Source organism: Rutidosis leptorrhynchoides, chromosome 1, assembly GCF_046630445.1.
Source record: "Rutidosis leptorrhynchoides isolate AG116_Rl617_1_P2 chromosome 1, CSIRO_AGI_Rlap_v1, whole genome shotgun sequence".
NCBI classification, from domain to species: domain Eukaryota; kingdom Viridiplantae; phylum Streptophyta; class Magnoliopsida; order Asterales; family Asteraceae; genus Rutidosis; species Rutidosis leptorrhynchoides.
In genome coordinates this window covers 47,354,982-47,370,051 of record NC_092333.1, presented here as the reverse complement: position 1 = coordinate 47,370,051, position 15,070 = coordinate 47,354,982, and positions in this window count along the sequence as shown.

The following is a 15,070-nucleotide window of genomic DNA, read 5'->3' as shown; positions in this document are numbered from 1 at the left end:
TGATTTTAGTTTTATGCCCATGGGTTAATTGTCCTTTGTCCTGGATTATTTAATATGTCCGTCTGGTTTTTGTCCATAACAGTCCATCAGTCATAAATATAAAGTGCGAGTGTCCTCATCAAATTATTCTTATACCCGAAGTTAAATATTCCAACTAATTGGGGATTCGAATTGTAACAAGGTTTTAATACTTTGTTTAATGAATACACCAGGTTATCGACTGCGTGTAAACCAAGGTTTTACTACTTTGTTAACAATTACACCAATTACCCTTGAATGTAATTTCACCCCTGTTTTAATTATTCTAGTGGCTATTAATCCATTCCCGTGTCCGGTTAAATGAACGATTATTCGTACATATAAATACCCCGCCCATCGTGTCCGATTGAGTGTATATGGTAATTTATAGGGACGCCCAATTGTAAATCTTTATATTAACATTAACAAACTATCATTTAGTTAAACAAATATAAAGCCCATTAATAGCCCATAGTCTAATTTCCACAAGTGTCGTTCTTTTGTCCAAACCCCAATTATGGTACAAAGCCCAATTACCCAATTTTAGTAATTAGCCCAACATCATGATTACTTCGTTTTAAATAAGCATAATAATAACTTAGTTACGAGACATTAATGTAAAAAGGTTGAACATAACTTACAATGATTAAAAATAGCGTAGCGTTACACGGACAGAATTTCGACTTACACCCTTACAATAATCGCTAACATACCCTTATTATTAGAATTATAATTAAAATTAAAATATAAATTATAAATATAAATATAAATTTTACGTATGAATGAGGAAGAAAAAAGATGGATTTTACGATCAGAATTCGGTTGACTTTATAGGCATAATTTCATTTTGTGGCTCCGCGACTCGCGGCATATTTTGCCTTCAAACTCCGCGAGTCGCGGAGTTTGAAATTCCAGCTCACACTTTGGAGTCTTCTCTGCCGACGGTTTTTATTTATAAATATAATATATATATAATTAATATAATTAATTATATATTATATTATATTTATATACATAGTTAACTTGTAATTTTTAGTCCGTTGCGTCGAGCGTTGAGAGTTGACTCTGGTCCCGGTTCCGGATTTTCGAACGTCCTTGCGTACAATTTAATATCTTGTACTTTGCGTTTTGAATCTTGTACTCTTGTAATTTCGAGACGTTTCTTATCAATAATTGGAACCTTTTTGATTGTCTTTTGTACTTTTGAGCTTTTTGGTCGTTTGCGTCTTCAATTCGTCGAATCTGTCTTTTGTCTTCACCTTTTATTATTTAAACGAATATCACTTGTAAATAGAACAATTGCAACTAAAAGCTTGTCTTTCTTGAGGAATAATGCTATGAAATATATGTTCGTTTTTAGCATTATCAAATATTCCCACACTTGAGCGTTGCTTGTCCTCAAGCAATATCGTTTTGAAATACTAGAATCACTTCTTTATTCTTCACACTTTGTACATCAGTGATTTTCTATACGGCGGTATAAACAATGGTAGTAACGATATGGTTTACAGTCCCACATGACTATAAAAATTTAGATCCATTAAGGAAATTGGATCTTTATGAAAACATTTGATCTTTTGAAAATTAAATCTAGTTTTTACCCTAGATAAGTTTTCCGGGATAACCCTTTACCGGTGTTTGCAAAATATTTTTGTGGGTTTGGTGGGTTTCAGAATTGAAAATTTTAGCTCAAAACTTGCTGTTTTGTGTCACCCACTTGCTAACCTTGTATTTGGAAAGCAACACGTCCAGTTTACTTGTCCCGTATATTACCTTTCGATAAACTACCGTCCGGTTGTAAAGGAAAGCGTTGAACAAGCAACTGTTAAGGCAATGTCCCCTGACATGCTTTTAATTATGGTCTATAACGTGTCGGACGCAATTACTATCCTTGGTAGGAGCAATAGTAAAGCTCACCCTTATAATTTTTCGGTATGGCACAAGGTCCTGTCTTTGACCATGCTATGCAACCACCGTTCTTACGGTTGACACCCGATTTGGTTCAGGTGACCTAATGAATTCCAGGTGAATTCCTAGGATTTTACGTTCAATGGTAATGAACGCATTGAAAATGGGTTTTCAGAAAACAAATCGGTTTATAATTTTGATCAAAATATTTTCTCGTTCAAGCTCGAGTTTAGATATCATTGAATTCCATGAGTTTGAATTCTCAATCTTTAAGGTCAATCTCTAGGATTGAGTAATATCAGTCTTAAAAGCTGATTTTTAATCTTTAAGGAGATTATCCTTTCTGGGGATCTGATTCATTAGTCTTATCCAGCTAATTTGCATGGTGCCCCCCATTGTACGAGATAAATCCTTCTCATGGTTAGGATAAATCTGACCACTTGGCGACCCTGTTTAATGCTGAGGTCCGTGGATTTCCTGCTGATTTTAGTGATGACTTTTCTAGATTTTTCGTCAACCTACAGCTGGTCTGGACGACAACTTCATGACCTAAATCATGAAGCGCGTGTCTTTTTCGGAAGACTTTACTTCCTTTTAATGATGGAATTGATTCATCGTGTAGATCCATATCTTCTTTTCTTTCATCGGGTAAAACAGTTTAGTTTAGTCCAAAGCAAAAGTATTTTCAGTTATTTGTTACAGATATATGTGATATATGTTTTGAATAACTTGGAGAATTTTCCCACACTTGGCTTTTATTTTCCTTTTTATCGTCCTCTATTCCATTTTAAATGAATTTTAACATTTTGGTTTGTTTCTCAATTTATGTCCTTTCCGAGGTTACAATAATTTCGGTGTTAAAACCAAGTTTTATCGTTCATAAATATGTATAAACATGATTTTGAGTTCATTTAATTGAAAATTTTGAAAAAATTTTACTAGAATTGGGTAGTCAGTATATAAGACCAGGGCTGTTCTTTATTATCAGAGAGCACTAGATTCTAATACAACTACTGCTTTACTAGTATTTTTAATGATAACCAAGTGTTTAAGATAAAAATTTTAAAATCCGAAAGAATTTAACCCCTTCCCACACTTAAGATCTTGCAATGCCCTCATTTGCAAGAAATCAGTAACAATTTAAATTATTGAGGGTGATTTGTGTGAAAATGATTAAATTTTTACCAAAGTTTCCAAATATATTGGCGTTTGTTTGCTGAATGATAAATGGTGCACATCATTTGTTCATTCCGTCTTGTTGTTATTTCACATATATTTTGCATCTTGTCGTCAAAATTAGTTGCTTTTGCTGAACTTAATGCCAGTCTTTGAAAATGCGTTGTTTTACCCTGTTGTGTACATAAGATAAACTGCAAACATATATACATATTTTTGAAGTTTGGTATATTACCCCACATTCAAAAATTATTAAAATCTAAGAATAAAAGTTAGATAATTATAAAAATGATTACAATATTAACAAAAGTATTAAACGTATCAATAATTACAAATTACAAAATAAAAAAAAATAATAAGTAAACTAAGGATGATATTGGTACCAATAGGGGTTCCAGGCATAACCATAGGTGCTATAGAATGCTTCGGCAGGGTCATACGTAGGATATGGTGGCTGCATCTCTATAGACCAAGGAGGGAAGATGGGTTTCGGTGTAGGAATATAGTTTCTACCTATATGTTGGCAATGAGCTATGATCTGGTTCTGATGAACTTGCCAATCTTCAAATGCTCTCTGTCTAGCATTTTCGTATTCCTGAGAAGCTATAAACCTATGCATTTCTTGCATCTCATTCCCCCCTCCTACATTACCTTGTTGTTGGTTTCTCTCCACCTCTGGATGTCTACCATGGTATCGTACTGCGGCGTTATTTCGCCTTTTCAAAACTTTCGCACCATGGTATACATTTAAACCTATAGTATCGCGGGGTTCTGGTTCTTCTACTAATAATCCCCCCGACTTATATCCACACCGAGATATTCACCAATCAAAGTAATAAAAATACCACCTCCTATTATGCTATGCGGTCGCATCCCCCGAACCATAGCTGATAAATAATAACCCACACAATATGGTATACTTACAGCGCTTTGTGGGTCTCGAATACACATATGGTAAAACAAATCCTGTTCATTTACCTTTTCCTTGTTTTTACCCCTTTGTGTAATCGAATTAGCTAAAAACCTATGTATCACTCTTAATTCGGCTCTATCTATATCCAAATAAGAGTAATTTCCCCCTTTGAAACGGTGATGGCTTGTCATTTGACTCCACACACCGTGTGTATCAAAATTTTCATCTATCTTTCTACCGTTTAGTATCAATCCTCTACAATCGGCAGACGCTAACTCCTCAGGTGTATATATACGTAAAGCCTGAGCCATGTCCAGTAAAGACATGTGGCGCATCGAACCGCCTAACAAAAATCTAATAAAAGAACGATCGGTTAAACTAGCTACCCGATCATTCAACTCTATACTACATAACAATTCTTCACACCATACTTTATATACAGGTCTACGCATGGTGAATAAACGTACCCAGTCATTAAAAGAAGAATTACCATACCTCTGTACAAGTAATTCCCTAATTGGCCCGGCCAATTCTACAGCTTCTAAGGGTCCCCATTCTATGACCCTCGGTACCTCAACAACCTTAGAATGAAGAGTATGCAAACCCCGTTGATATTTTGGATAATCTATCCAAAGTCTGTCAAATCTCAGGTTCGGGTGCAACTCTTCCAAGTGCATATCGGAAAAGGTCATGACTGGATGAGGTATATCCTACTTGTAGTAGTTATCCACCTCCTGTTGTTCCAAATTCTCAGCCGGAGCATTGCGGGCTTGGGATGAAGATTCACCCCTTTCATTCTGCAAAACACATCAAACACAATTTTTGTGCATCCAAATATGCATTAGTTTCAGCAAAATCATCAATCAAAATAATTACAATGACATTATCAATTTATATCAAACTTAAGCTCATTTTCATATTTTCATCAAATCTACACTTTTTCAAATAAGCATATACGAAAATGTTCGCCAAGTTCATAATCATTCAACTCAAATAACATGTCAAAATAATCATTACTAGCAATTAAACAAGTTTCAAATGGCATTATCTTTCAAAAATCAAGTTCATGAATTTTAGACTTGAAAAAGTTCACTTTAATTCTCAAAATCATGTTTAGGCTCAAAGTTTGGATCATTCAACTACCTAGACATGTTACACTACTTATTTTAGCAACAATTCATGACAAAAATCGGCCATAACCTGTTTATATCAAAAAGCCCCAAATTTGCTCAAGAACACAAACCCTAGATTACTCAAAATTTGAAGTTTAAGGCTTCTAATTATGTTAAACAGCATCAATCTAAGTTATACAAGCATAATACATAAACAATTTAAGTTTAATTACACTAAAAAGCATTAAAATCAAATTGGGAAAAAAATGACTCAAGAACACCAAATTTCGGATTAAATGGTGTTTAGTTGTAGAAATTTACCGTTTTTCTTGAGTAATTCTTAGATAGCATCCTTCTCAACATGATTTTAGCAAAAGATTTGGTGATTAACGGTTAAAAATTGTGATTTTGGGGGTTTTTTCTCGGGTATTTTCGGAGTATTTCGGAGCTATTTTCTGTTTTGGGTGTGTGAAACTGAGCTGTTGCAGCTCTTTATTTTTTTTCTGTAATCCGACTCTCCCGCGAGTCGCCAAAAAATACTTGATGTCAAAGCTAAGGTATACGAAATAGTTTATATTTTACTAGGGAAAACTATTAAATACGATACAATTTTACACAAGATATTTATTTATTTAGAGAATGGATATATACTTAAACTTTGCTACAACACTTATAGGCAGTGTACCTAATCGTACAGTAGTGTAGTTTTTAGTAAGTCCGGTTCGTTCCACAGGGAATCTTTTTTAAACAAAGCTCAACGCTATATTAGTTTACTTTTATAAAAATACAAATATATATAAGTAATATTATTATTATAAAGGGGGATTTTTACCGTTTAATGACCGGTTTGTCGATTTTAAAACTTTAGTCGCAGTTAAAACCTAATGTAAAATATTAAATAAATAAAAGACTTAAATTAAAACTTAAAGTAAATAACGATAATGAAATTGCGAATAATAAAAGTGCGATAAAATAAACTTGCGATAATTAAAAAGTACGATAATTAAAAGTGCGATTAAATAACAATAAATAAAAGTGCGATAATTAGAAGTGCAATTAAATATAAAATAAAGGAAATTAAATATGAAATAAAAGAATTATGCTTATTTAAACTTCCGTAATCATGATGTTCGACGTGTTGATTTTAGTTTTATGCCCATGGGTTAATTGTCCTTTGTCCTGGATTATTTAATATGTCCGTCTGGTTTTTGTCCATAACAGTCCATCAGTCATAAATATAAAGTGCGAGTGTCCTCATCAAATTATTCTTATACCCGAAGTTAAATATTCCAACTAATTGGGGATTCGAATTGTAACAAGGTTTTAATACTTTATTTAATGAATACACCAGGTTATCGACTGCGTGTAAACTAAGGTTTTACTACTTTGTTAACAATTACACCAATTACCCTTGAATGTAATTTCACCCCTGTTTTAATTATTCTAGTGGCTATTAATCCATTCCCGTGTCCGGTTAAATGAACGATTATTCGTACATATAAATACCCCGCCCATCGTGTCCGATTGAGTGTATATGGTAATTTATAGGGACGCCCAATTGTAAATCTTTATATTAACATTAACAAACTATCATTTAGTTAAACAAATATAAAGCCCATTAATAGCCCATAGTCTAATTTCCACAAGTGTCGTTCTTTTGTCCAAACTCCAATTATGGTACAAAGCCCAATTACCCAATTTTAGTAATTAGCCCAACATCATGATTACTTCGTTTTAAATAAGCATAATAATAACTTAGCTACGAGACATTAATGTAAAAAGGTTGAACATAACTTACAATGATTAAAAATAGCGTAGCGTTACACGGACAGAATTTCGACTTACACCCTTACAATAATCGCTAACATACCCTTATTATTAGAATTATAATTAAAATTAAAATATAAATTATAAATATAAATATAAATTTTACGTATGAATGAGGAAAAAAAAAGATGGATTTTACGATCAGAATTCGGTTGGCTTTATAGGCATAATTTCATTTTGGGGCTCCACGACTCGCGGCATATTTTGCCTTCAAACTCCGCGAGTCGCGGAGTTTGAAATTCCAGCTCACACTTTGGAGTCTTCTCTGCCGACGGTTTTTATTTATAAATATAATATATATATAATTAATATAATTAATTATATATTATATTATATTTATATACATAGTTAACTTGTAATTTTTAGTCCGTTGCGTCGAGCGTTGAGAGTTGACTCTGGTCCCGGTTCCGGATTTTCGAACGTCCTTGCGTACAATTTAATATCTTGTACTTTGCGTTTTGAATCTTGTACTCTTGTAATTTCGAGACGTTTCTTATCAATAATTGGAACCTTTTTGATTGTCTTTTGTACTTTTGAGCTTTTTGGTCGTTTGCGTCTTCAATTCGTCGAATCTGTCTTTTGTCTTCACCTTTTATTATTTAAACGAATATCACTTGTAAATAGAACAATTGCAACTAAAAGCTTGTCTTTCTTGAGGAATAATGCTATGAAATATATGTTCGTTTTTAGCATTATCAAATATTCCCACACTTGAGCGTTGCTTGTCCTCAAGCAATATCGTTTTGAAATACTAGAATCACTTCTTTATTCTTCACACTTTGTACATCAGTGATTTTCTATACGGCGGTATAAACAATGGTAGTAACGATATGGTTTACAGTCCCACATGACTATAAAAATTTAGATCCATTAAGGAAATTGGATCTTTATGAAAACATTTGATCTTTTGAAAATTAAATCTAGTTTTTACCCTAGATAAGTTTTCCGGGATAACCCTTTACCGGTGTTTGCAAAATATTTTTGTGGGTTTGGTGGGTTTCAGAATTGAAAATTTTAGCTCAAAACTTGCTGTTTTGTGTCACCCACTTGCTAACCTTGTATTTGGAAAGCAACACGTCCAGTTTACTTGTCCCGTATATTACCTTTCGATAAACTACCGTCCGGTTGTAAAGGAAAGCGTTGAACAAGCAACTGTTAAGGCAATGTCCCCTGACATGCTTTTAATTATGGTCTATAACGTGTCGGACGCAATTACTATCCTTGGTAGGAGCAATAGTAAAGCTCACCCTTATAATTTTTCGGTATGGCACAAGGTCCTGTCTTTGACCATGCTATGCAACCACCGTTCTTACGGTTGACACCCGATTTAGTTCAGGTGACCTAATGAATTCCAGGTGAATTCCTAGGATTTTACGTTCAATGGTAATGAACGCATTGAAAATGGGTTTTCAGACAACAAATCGGTTTATAATTTTGATCAAAATATTTTCTCGTTCAAGCTCGAGTTTAGATATCATTGAATTCCATGAGTTTGAATTCTCAATCTTTAAGGTCAATCTCTAGGATTGAGTAATATCAGTCTTAAAAGCTGATTTTTAATCTTTAAGGAGATTATCCTTTCTGGGGATCTGATTCATTAGTCTTATCCAGCTAATTTGCATGGTGCCCCCCATTGTACGAGATAAATCCTTCTCATGGTTAGGATAAATCTGACCACTTGGCGACCCTGTTTAATGCTGAGGTCCGTGGATTTCCTGCTGATTTTAGTGATGACTTTTCTAGATTTTTCGTCAACCTACAGCTGGTCTGGACGACAACTTCATGACCTAAATCAAGAAGCGCGTGTCTTTTTCGGAAGACTTTACTTCCTTTTAATGATGGAATTGATTCATCGTGTAGATCCATATCTTCTTTTCTTTCATCGGGTAAAACAGTTTAGTTTAGTCCAAAGCAAAAGTATTTTCAGTTATTTGTTACAGATATATGTGATATATGTTTTGAATAACTTGGAGAATTTTCCCACACTTGGCTTTTATTTTCCTTTTTATCGTCCTCTATTCCATTTTAAATGAATTTTAACATTTTGGTTTGTTTCTCAATTTATGTCCTTTCCGAGGTTACAATAATTTCGGTGTTAAAACCTAGTTTTATCGTTCATAAATATGTATAAACATGATTTTGAGTTCATTTAATTGAAAATTTTGAAAATTTTTTACTAGAATTGGGTAGTCAGTATATAAGACCATGGCTGTTCTTTATTATCAGAGAGCACTAGATTCTAATACAACTACTGCTTTACTAGTATTTTTAATGATAACCAAGTGTTTAAGATAAAAATTTTAAAATCCGAAAGAATTTAACCCCTTCCCACACTTAAGATCTTGCAATGCCCTCATTTGCAAGAAATCAGTAACAATTTAAATTATTGAGGGTGATTTGTGTGAAAATGATTAAATTTTTACCAAAGTTTCCAAATATATTGGCGTTTGTTTGCTGAATGATAAATGGTGCACATCATTTGTTCATTCCGTCTTGTTGTTATTTCACATATATTTTGCATCTTGTCGTCAAAATTAGTTGCTTTTGCTGAACTTCATGCCAGTCTTTGAAAATGTGTTGTTTTACCCTGTTGTGTACATAAGATAAACTGCAAACATATATACATACTTTTGAAGTTTGGTATATTACCCCACATTCAAAAATTATTAAAATCTAAGAATAAAAGTTAGATAATTATAAAAATGATTACAATATTAACAAAAGTATTAAACGTATCAATAATTACAAATTACAAAATAAAAAAAAATAATAAGTAAACTAAGGATGATATTGGTACCAATAGGGGTTCCAGGCATAACCATAGGTGCTATAGAATGCTTCGGCAGGGTCATACGTAGGATATGGTGGCTGCATCTCTATAGACCAAGGAGGGAAGATGGGTTTCGGTGTAGGAATATAGTTTCTACCTATATGTTGGCAATGAGCTATGATCTGGTTCTGATGAACTTGCCAATCTTCAAATGCTCTCTGTCTAGCATTTTCGTATTCCTGAGAAGCTATAAACCTATGCATTTCTTGCATCTCATTCCCCCCTCCTACATTACCTTGTTGTTGGTTTCTCTCCACCTGTGGATGTCTACCATGGTATCGTACTACGGTGTTATTTCGCCTTTTCAAAACTTTCGCACCATGGTATACATTTAAACCTATAGTATCACGGGGTTCTGGTTCTTCTACTAATAATCCCCCCCGACTTATATCCACACCGAGATATTCACCAATCAAAGTAATAAAAATACCACCTCCTATTATGCTATGCGGTCGCATCCCCCGAACCATAGCTGATAAATAATAACCCACACAATATGGTATACTTACAGCGCTTTGTGGGTCTCGAATACACATATGGTAAAACAAATCCTGTTCATTTACCTTTTCCTTGTTTTTACCCCTTTGTGTAATCGAATTAGCTAAAAACCTATGTATCACTCTTAATTCGGCTCTATCTATATCCAAATAAGAGTAATTTCCCCCTTTGAAACGGTGATGGCTTGTCATTTGACTCCACACACCGTGTGTATCAAAATTTTCATCTATCTTTCTACCGTTTAGTATCAATCCTCTACAATCGGCAGACGCTAACTCCTCAGGCGTATATATATGTAAAGCCTGAGCCATGTCCAGTAAAGACATGTGGCGCATCGAACCGCCTAACAAAAATCTAATAAAAGAACGATCGGTTAAACTAGCTACCCGATCATTCAACTCTATACTACATAACAATTCTTCACACCATACTTTATATACAGGTCTACGCATGGTGAATAAACGTACCCAGTCATTAAAAGAAGAATTACCATACCTCTGTACAAGTAATTCCCTAATTGGCCCGGCCAATTCTACAGCTTCTAAGGGTCCCCATTCTATGACCCTCGGTACCTCAACAACCTTAGAATGAAGAGTATGCAAACCCCGTTGATATTTTGGATAATCTATCCAAAGTCTGTCAAATCTCAGGTTCGGGTGCAACTCTTCCAAGTGCATATCGGAAAAGGTCATGACTGGATGAGGTATATCCTGCTTGTAGTAGTTATCCACCTCCTGTTGTTCCAAATTCTCAGCCGGAGCATTGCGGGCTTGGGATGAAGATTCACCCCTTTCATTCTGCAAAACACATCAAACACAATTTTTGTGCATCCAAATATGCATTAGTTTCAGCAAAATCATCAATCAAAATAATTACAATGACATTATCAATTTATATCAAACTTAAGCTCATTTTCATATTTTCATCAAATCTACACTTTTTCAAATAAGCATATACGAAAATGTTTGCCAAGTTCATAATCATTCAACTCAAATAACATGTCAAAATAATCATTACTAGCAATTAAACAAGTTTCAAATGGCATTATCTTTCAAAAATCAAGTTCATGAATTTTAGACTTGAAAAAGTCCACTTTAATTCTCAAAATCATGTTTAGGCTCAAAGTTTGGATCATTCAACTACCTAGACATGTTACACTACTTATTTTAGCAACAATTCATGACAAAAATCGGCCATAACCTGTTTATATCAAAAAGCCCCAAATTTGCTCAAGAACACAAACCCTAGATTACTCAAAATTTGAAGTTTAAGGCTTCTAATTATGTTAAACAGCATCAATCTAAGTTATACAAGCATAATACATAAACAATTTAAGTTTAATTACACTAAAAAGCATCAAAATCAAATTGGGAAAAAAATGACTCAAGAACACCAAATTTCGGATTAAATGGTGTTTAGGTGTAGAAATTTACCGTTTTTCTTGAGTAATTCTTAGATAGCATCCTTCTCAACATGATTTTAGCAAAAGATTTGGTGATTAACGGTTAAAAATTGTGATTTTGGGGGTTTTTTCTCGGGTATTTTCGGAGTATTTCGCAGCTATTTTCTGTTTTGGGTGTGTGAAACTGAGCTGTTGCAGCTCTTTATTTTTTTTCTGTAATCCGACTCTCCCGCGAGTCCCGGGGATTAACACTCCAAACTCCGCGACTCGCGGAGTTTGGTATTTTTTTTTTTTTTTTTATAATCATTAACTTATTAAAACAATTAAGTAATTAATTTTAAAATTTTGTTTCCCTTGTTATTTAGGACGAGGTCGTTTCGGATCGATGTCCTAGTCCGTCTTTCGACAAAATTTTAAAATTTGTCTTTTTGTAGCGATTGTTTTAAAAGCTAAGATTTTTGGGTTTTTTCAATGTTTTTGGCATACTTTAATTCAATAAGATTAAAAATAATGATATTAAAAGTTCTCGTCCCTCCCTCGGGTAAAGCAATTTCGGTTCAAAGACCTAGTCTTCAACTTACGATGAATTTTAAAAATCATATTCTTAACTTAATGAGATAAAGTAAATTTTTGTTTTTAAATTCACACAACTTAAATATAAAATTCAAAATTAATATTAAAAATTCACACCAAACTCAAAATTTGAAATGCATAAAATTAAAAATTCATATTTTAAAAATTAAAAGTTCACACCAATATTAATTTAAAAATTCATATTATAAATTCACACCAAACTTATATTAATTTTTTCAAATATTTACAATTTTAAAAATATTGATTTTACAAAGTTTACAATATTTATAAAGGGTTCAAATATTAATTTTTTTAAAAAAAAAACATGGAAAAAATAAAATTAAAAATCTTTTTGTCTTTTTATCCCACTTTAATCAATCAAATATTATCAAAAATATGCGCCCCTCTTTTCGGTAAAGTAATTTCGGTTCCAAGACTTAATTTAACTCATGACGAATTTTTGAAATATTTTGTGTTGATTGATTAAAGATATTTATACTTTAAGAATAAACGTTAAATTTCGCAGTGATGTAATAAATTTTTGAATGATATCAATAATTTCGGTCGCCAAACCTAATTTTATTTAATACCAATTTAATACTTTTTAGCGAACAAATTAGCGTTTATTATTAAAAGGTTAAAAATAAAAATAAAAACTGTACAGACATACCTGTGGAATAGATTTCTTAGTTATATGATCTATCCCATTCATAAGATAGTCGGTTTAATTGATTTTCCATGGCTACATAGGCGTAACCTCGAGCATTCAGTGTCTTTTCTTTTAAACATATGAACGGTCCGTCTCTGCATAAAGTAACAAATTCGGTATTTGAATAGGTTTGATTATTTGAACATTTACCTCCATGTGACCATTTTCCGCATTTGTGACATCTTTCTAGGTGTCGTGCTCTTCTTTTCGGTGCGGATTTTGATTTTCCTTTACCAAATTGTAACTTATTATCTTCGCATCTGGATTCTTTTCTAACTCCGTCCATTCTTTCTCTGATTACTGATACTATTTCACTCGGTAGTATGTCATTATTACGTTTAGTGATCAAAGCGTGTAGCATTAGACCATGGTTTAGCTCACAGGCAGTCTTCATTTTGTAAAAACCTAAAAAAAATAAAAATTCAGAATGGGGGGAGAAGACTAGTTCTTTAGGGTCTGCTAGGGAAAGACCATTCGGGTTCCATTTTCGAGAACTACACGAAAACAGACAATCTAACTCTAACAGAAATACATATTATCCTTTAAAGACTTGATTCTCCCCACACTTAGTTAGCTGTGGTGTCGAAATTGTGATTAACTTCGTTGTCGACTTCCATCGGACCATGTATGTAATGTTTAACTCTGTGACCATTAACTTTAAATTCAATCCCATTTGAATTTATTAATTCTATCGTTCCGTATGGGAAAACTCTTTTGACTATGAATGGTCCAGACCATCTCGATTTCAATTTTCCAGAAAATAGCTTGAATCGTGAATTGAAAAGAAGAACTCTGTCTCCTTCTTTAAATTCTTTTGAACTTCTGATTCTTTTATCATGCCATTTCTTCGTTCTTTCTTTATAGATTAACGAATTTTCGTATGCTTCATGTCTTAATTCTTCTAATTCGTTTAGTTGACTTAATCGTAGACGTCCAGCTTCATGTAAATCAAGATTACATGTCTTCAAAGCCCAAAATGCTTTGTGTTCAATTTCTACTAGAAGATGACATGCTTTTCCATAAACAAGTCTAAAAGGTGTGGTTCCAATTGGAGTTTTGTAGGCTGTTCTAAAAGCCCAGAGTGCATCCTCCAATTTAATGGACCATTCCTTCGGATTTGATCCTACGGTTTTCTCTAGAATACGTTTTAAAGCTCGGTTGGTATTTTCAACTTGTCCACTTGTTTGTGGATGATATGCGGTGGAGATTTTATGAGTTACTCCATATCTTTTAAGAACTTTCTCAAGTTGATTATTACAGAAATGAGTACCCCGATCACTTATTAAGGCTTTCGGTGTTCCAAACCTTGTAAAAAGACGTTTTAAAAAGTTGACTAGAACTCGTGCATCGTTAGTTGGGAGAGCTTGTGCTTCCGCCCATTTAGATACATAATCAATGGCTACGAGTATATATAGATTATTATGAGATTTTGGAAATGGACCCATAAAGTCAATACCCCAAATGTCAAATACTTCACATACTTGGATGACATTTTGTGGCATTTCATCACGTTGACTTATTTTTCCGGCCCTTTGACATGCATCACAGGATTTGCAAAGAAGGTGTGCGTCTTTGTAAATTGTAGGCCAATAGAATCCAGCTTCATAAACTTTTCTTGCTGTTAGTTGAGGCCCATAATGCCCTCCTGTTGGTCCTGTGTGACAATGGTTTAAAATTTTACTAGCTTCATCTCCAAATACACATCGGCGTATTATTCCATCGGGACAACTTTTAAACAGATGTGGATCTTCCCAGAAATAGTGTTTTATATCACTGAAGAATTTCTTTCGTCTTTGGTACGATAATCCTTTTTCAAGGAATCCACAAACTAAGTAGTTTGCATAGTCTGCAAACCATGAGATTTCTTTATAATCTATCTTCAATAGATATTCATCAGGAAAGTTGTCTTGTATGGTCGATTCATTCAGAACTTCTAATTCGGGATTTTCAAGACGAGAAAGATGATCAGCGGCGAGATTTTCTGCTCCTCTTTTATCTCGGATTTCAATATCAAACTCTTGTAAGAGTAAGATCCAACGGATTAATCTTGGTTTAGCATCTTGTTTTGAAAATAGGTATCTAAGAGCAGAATGGTCGGTATAGA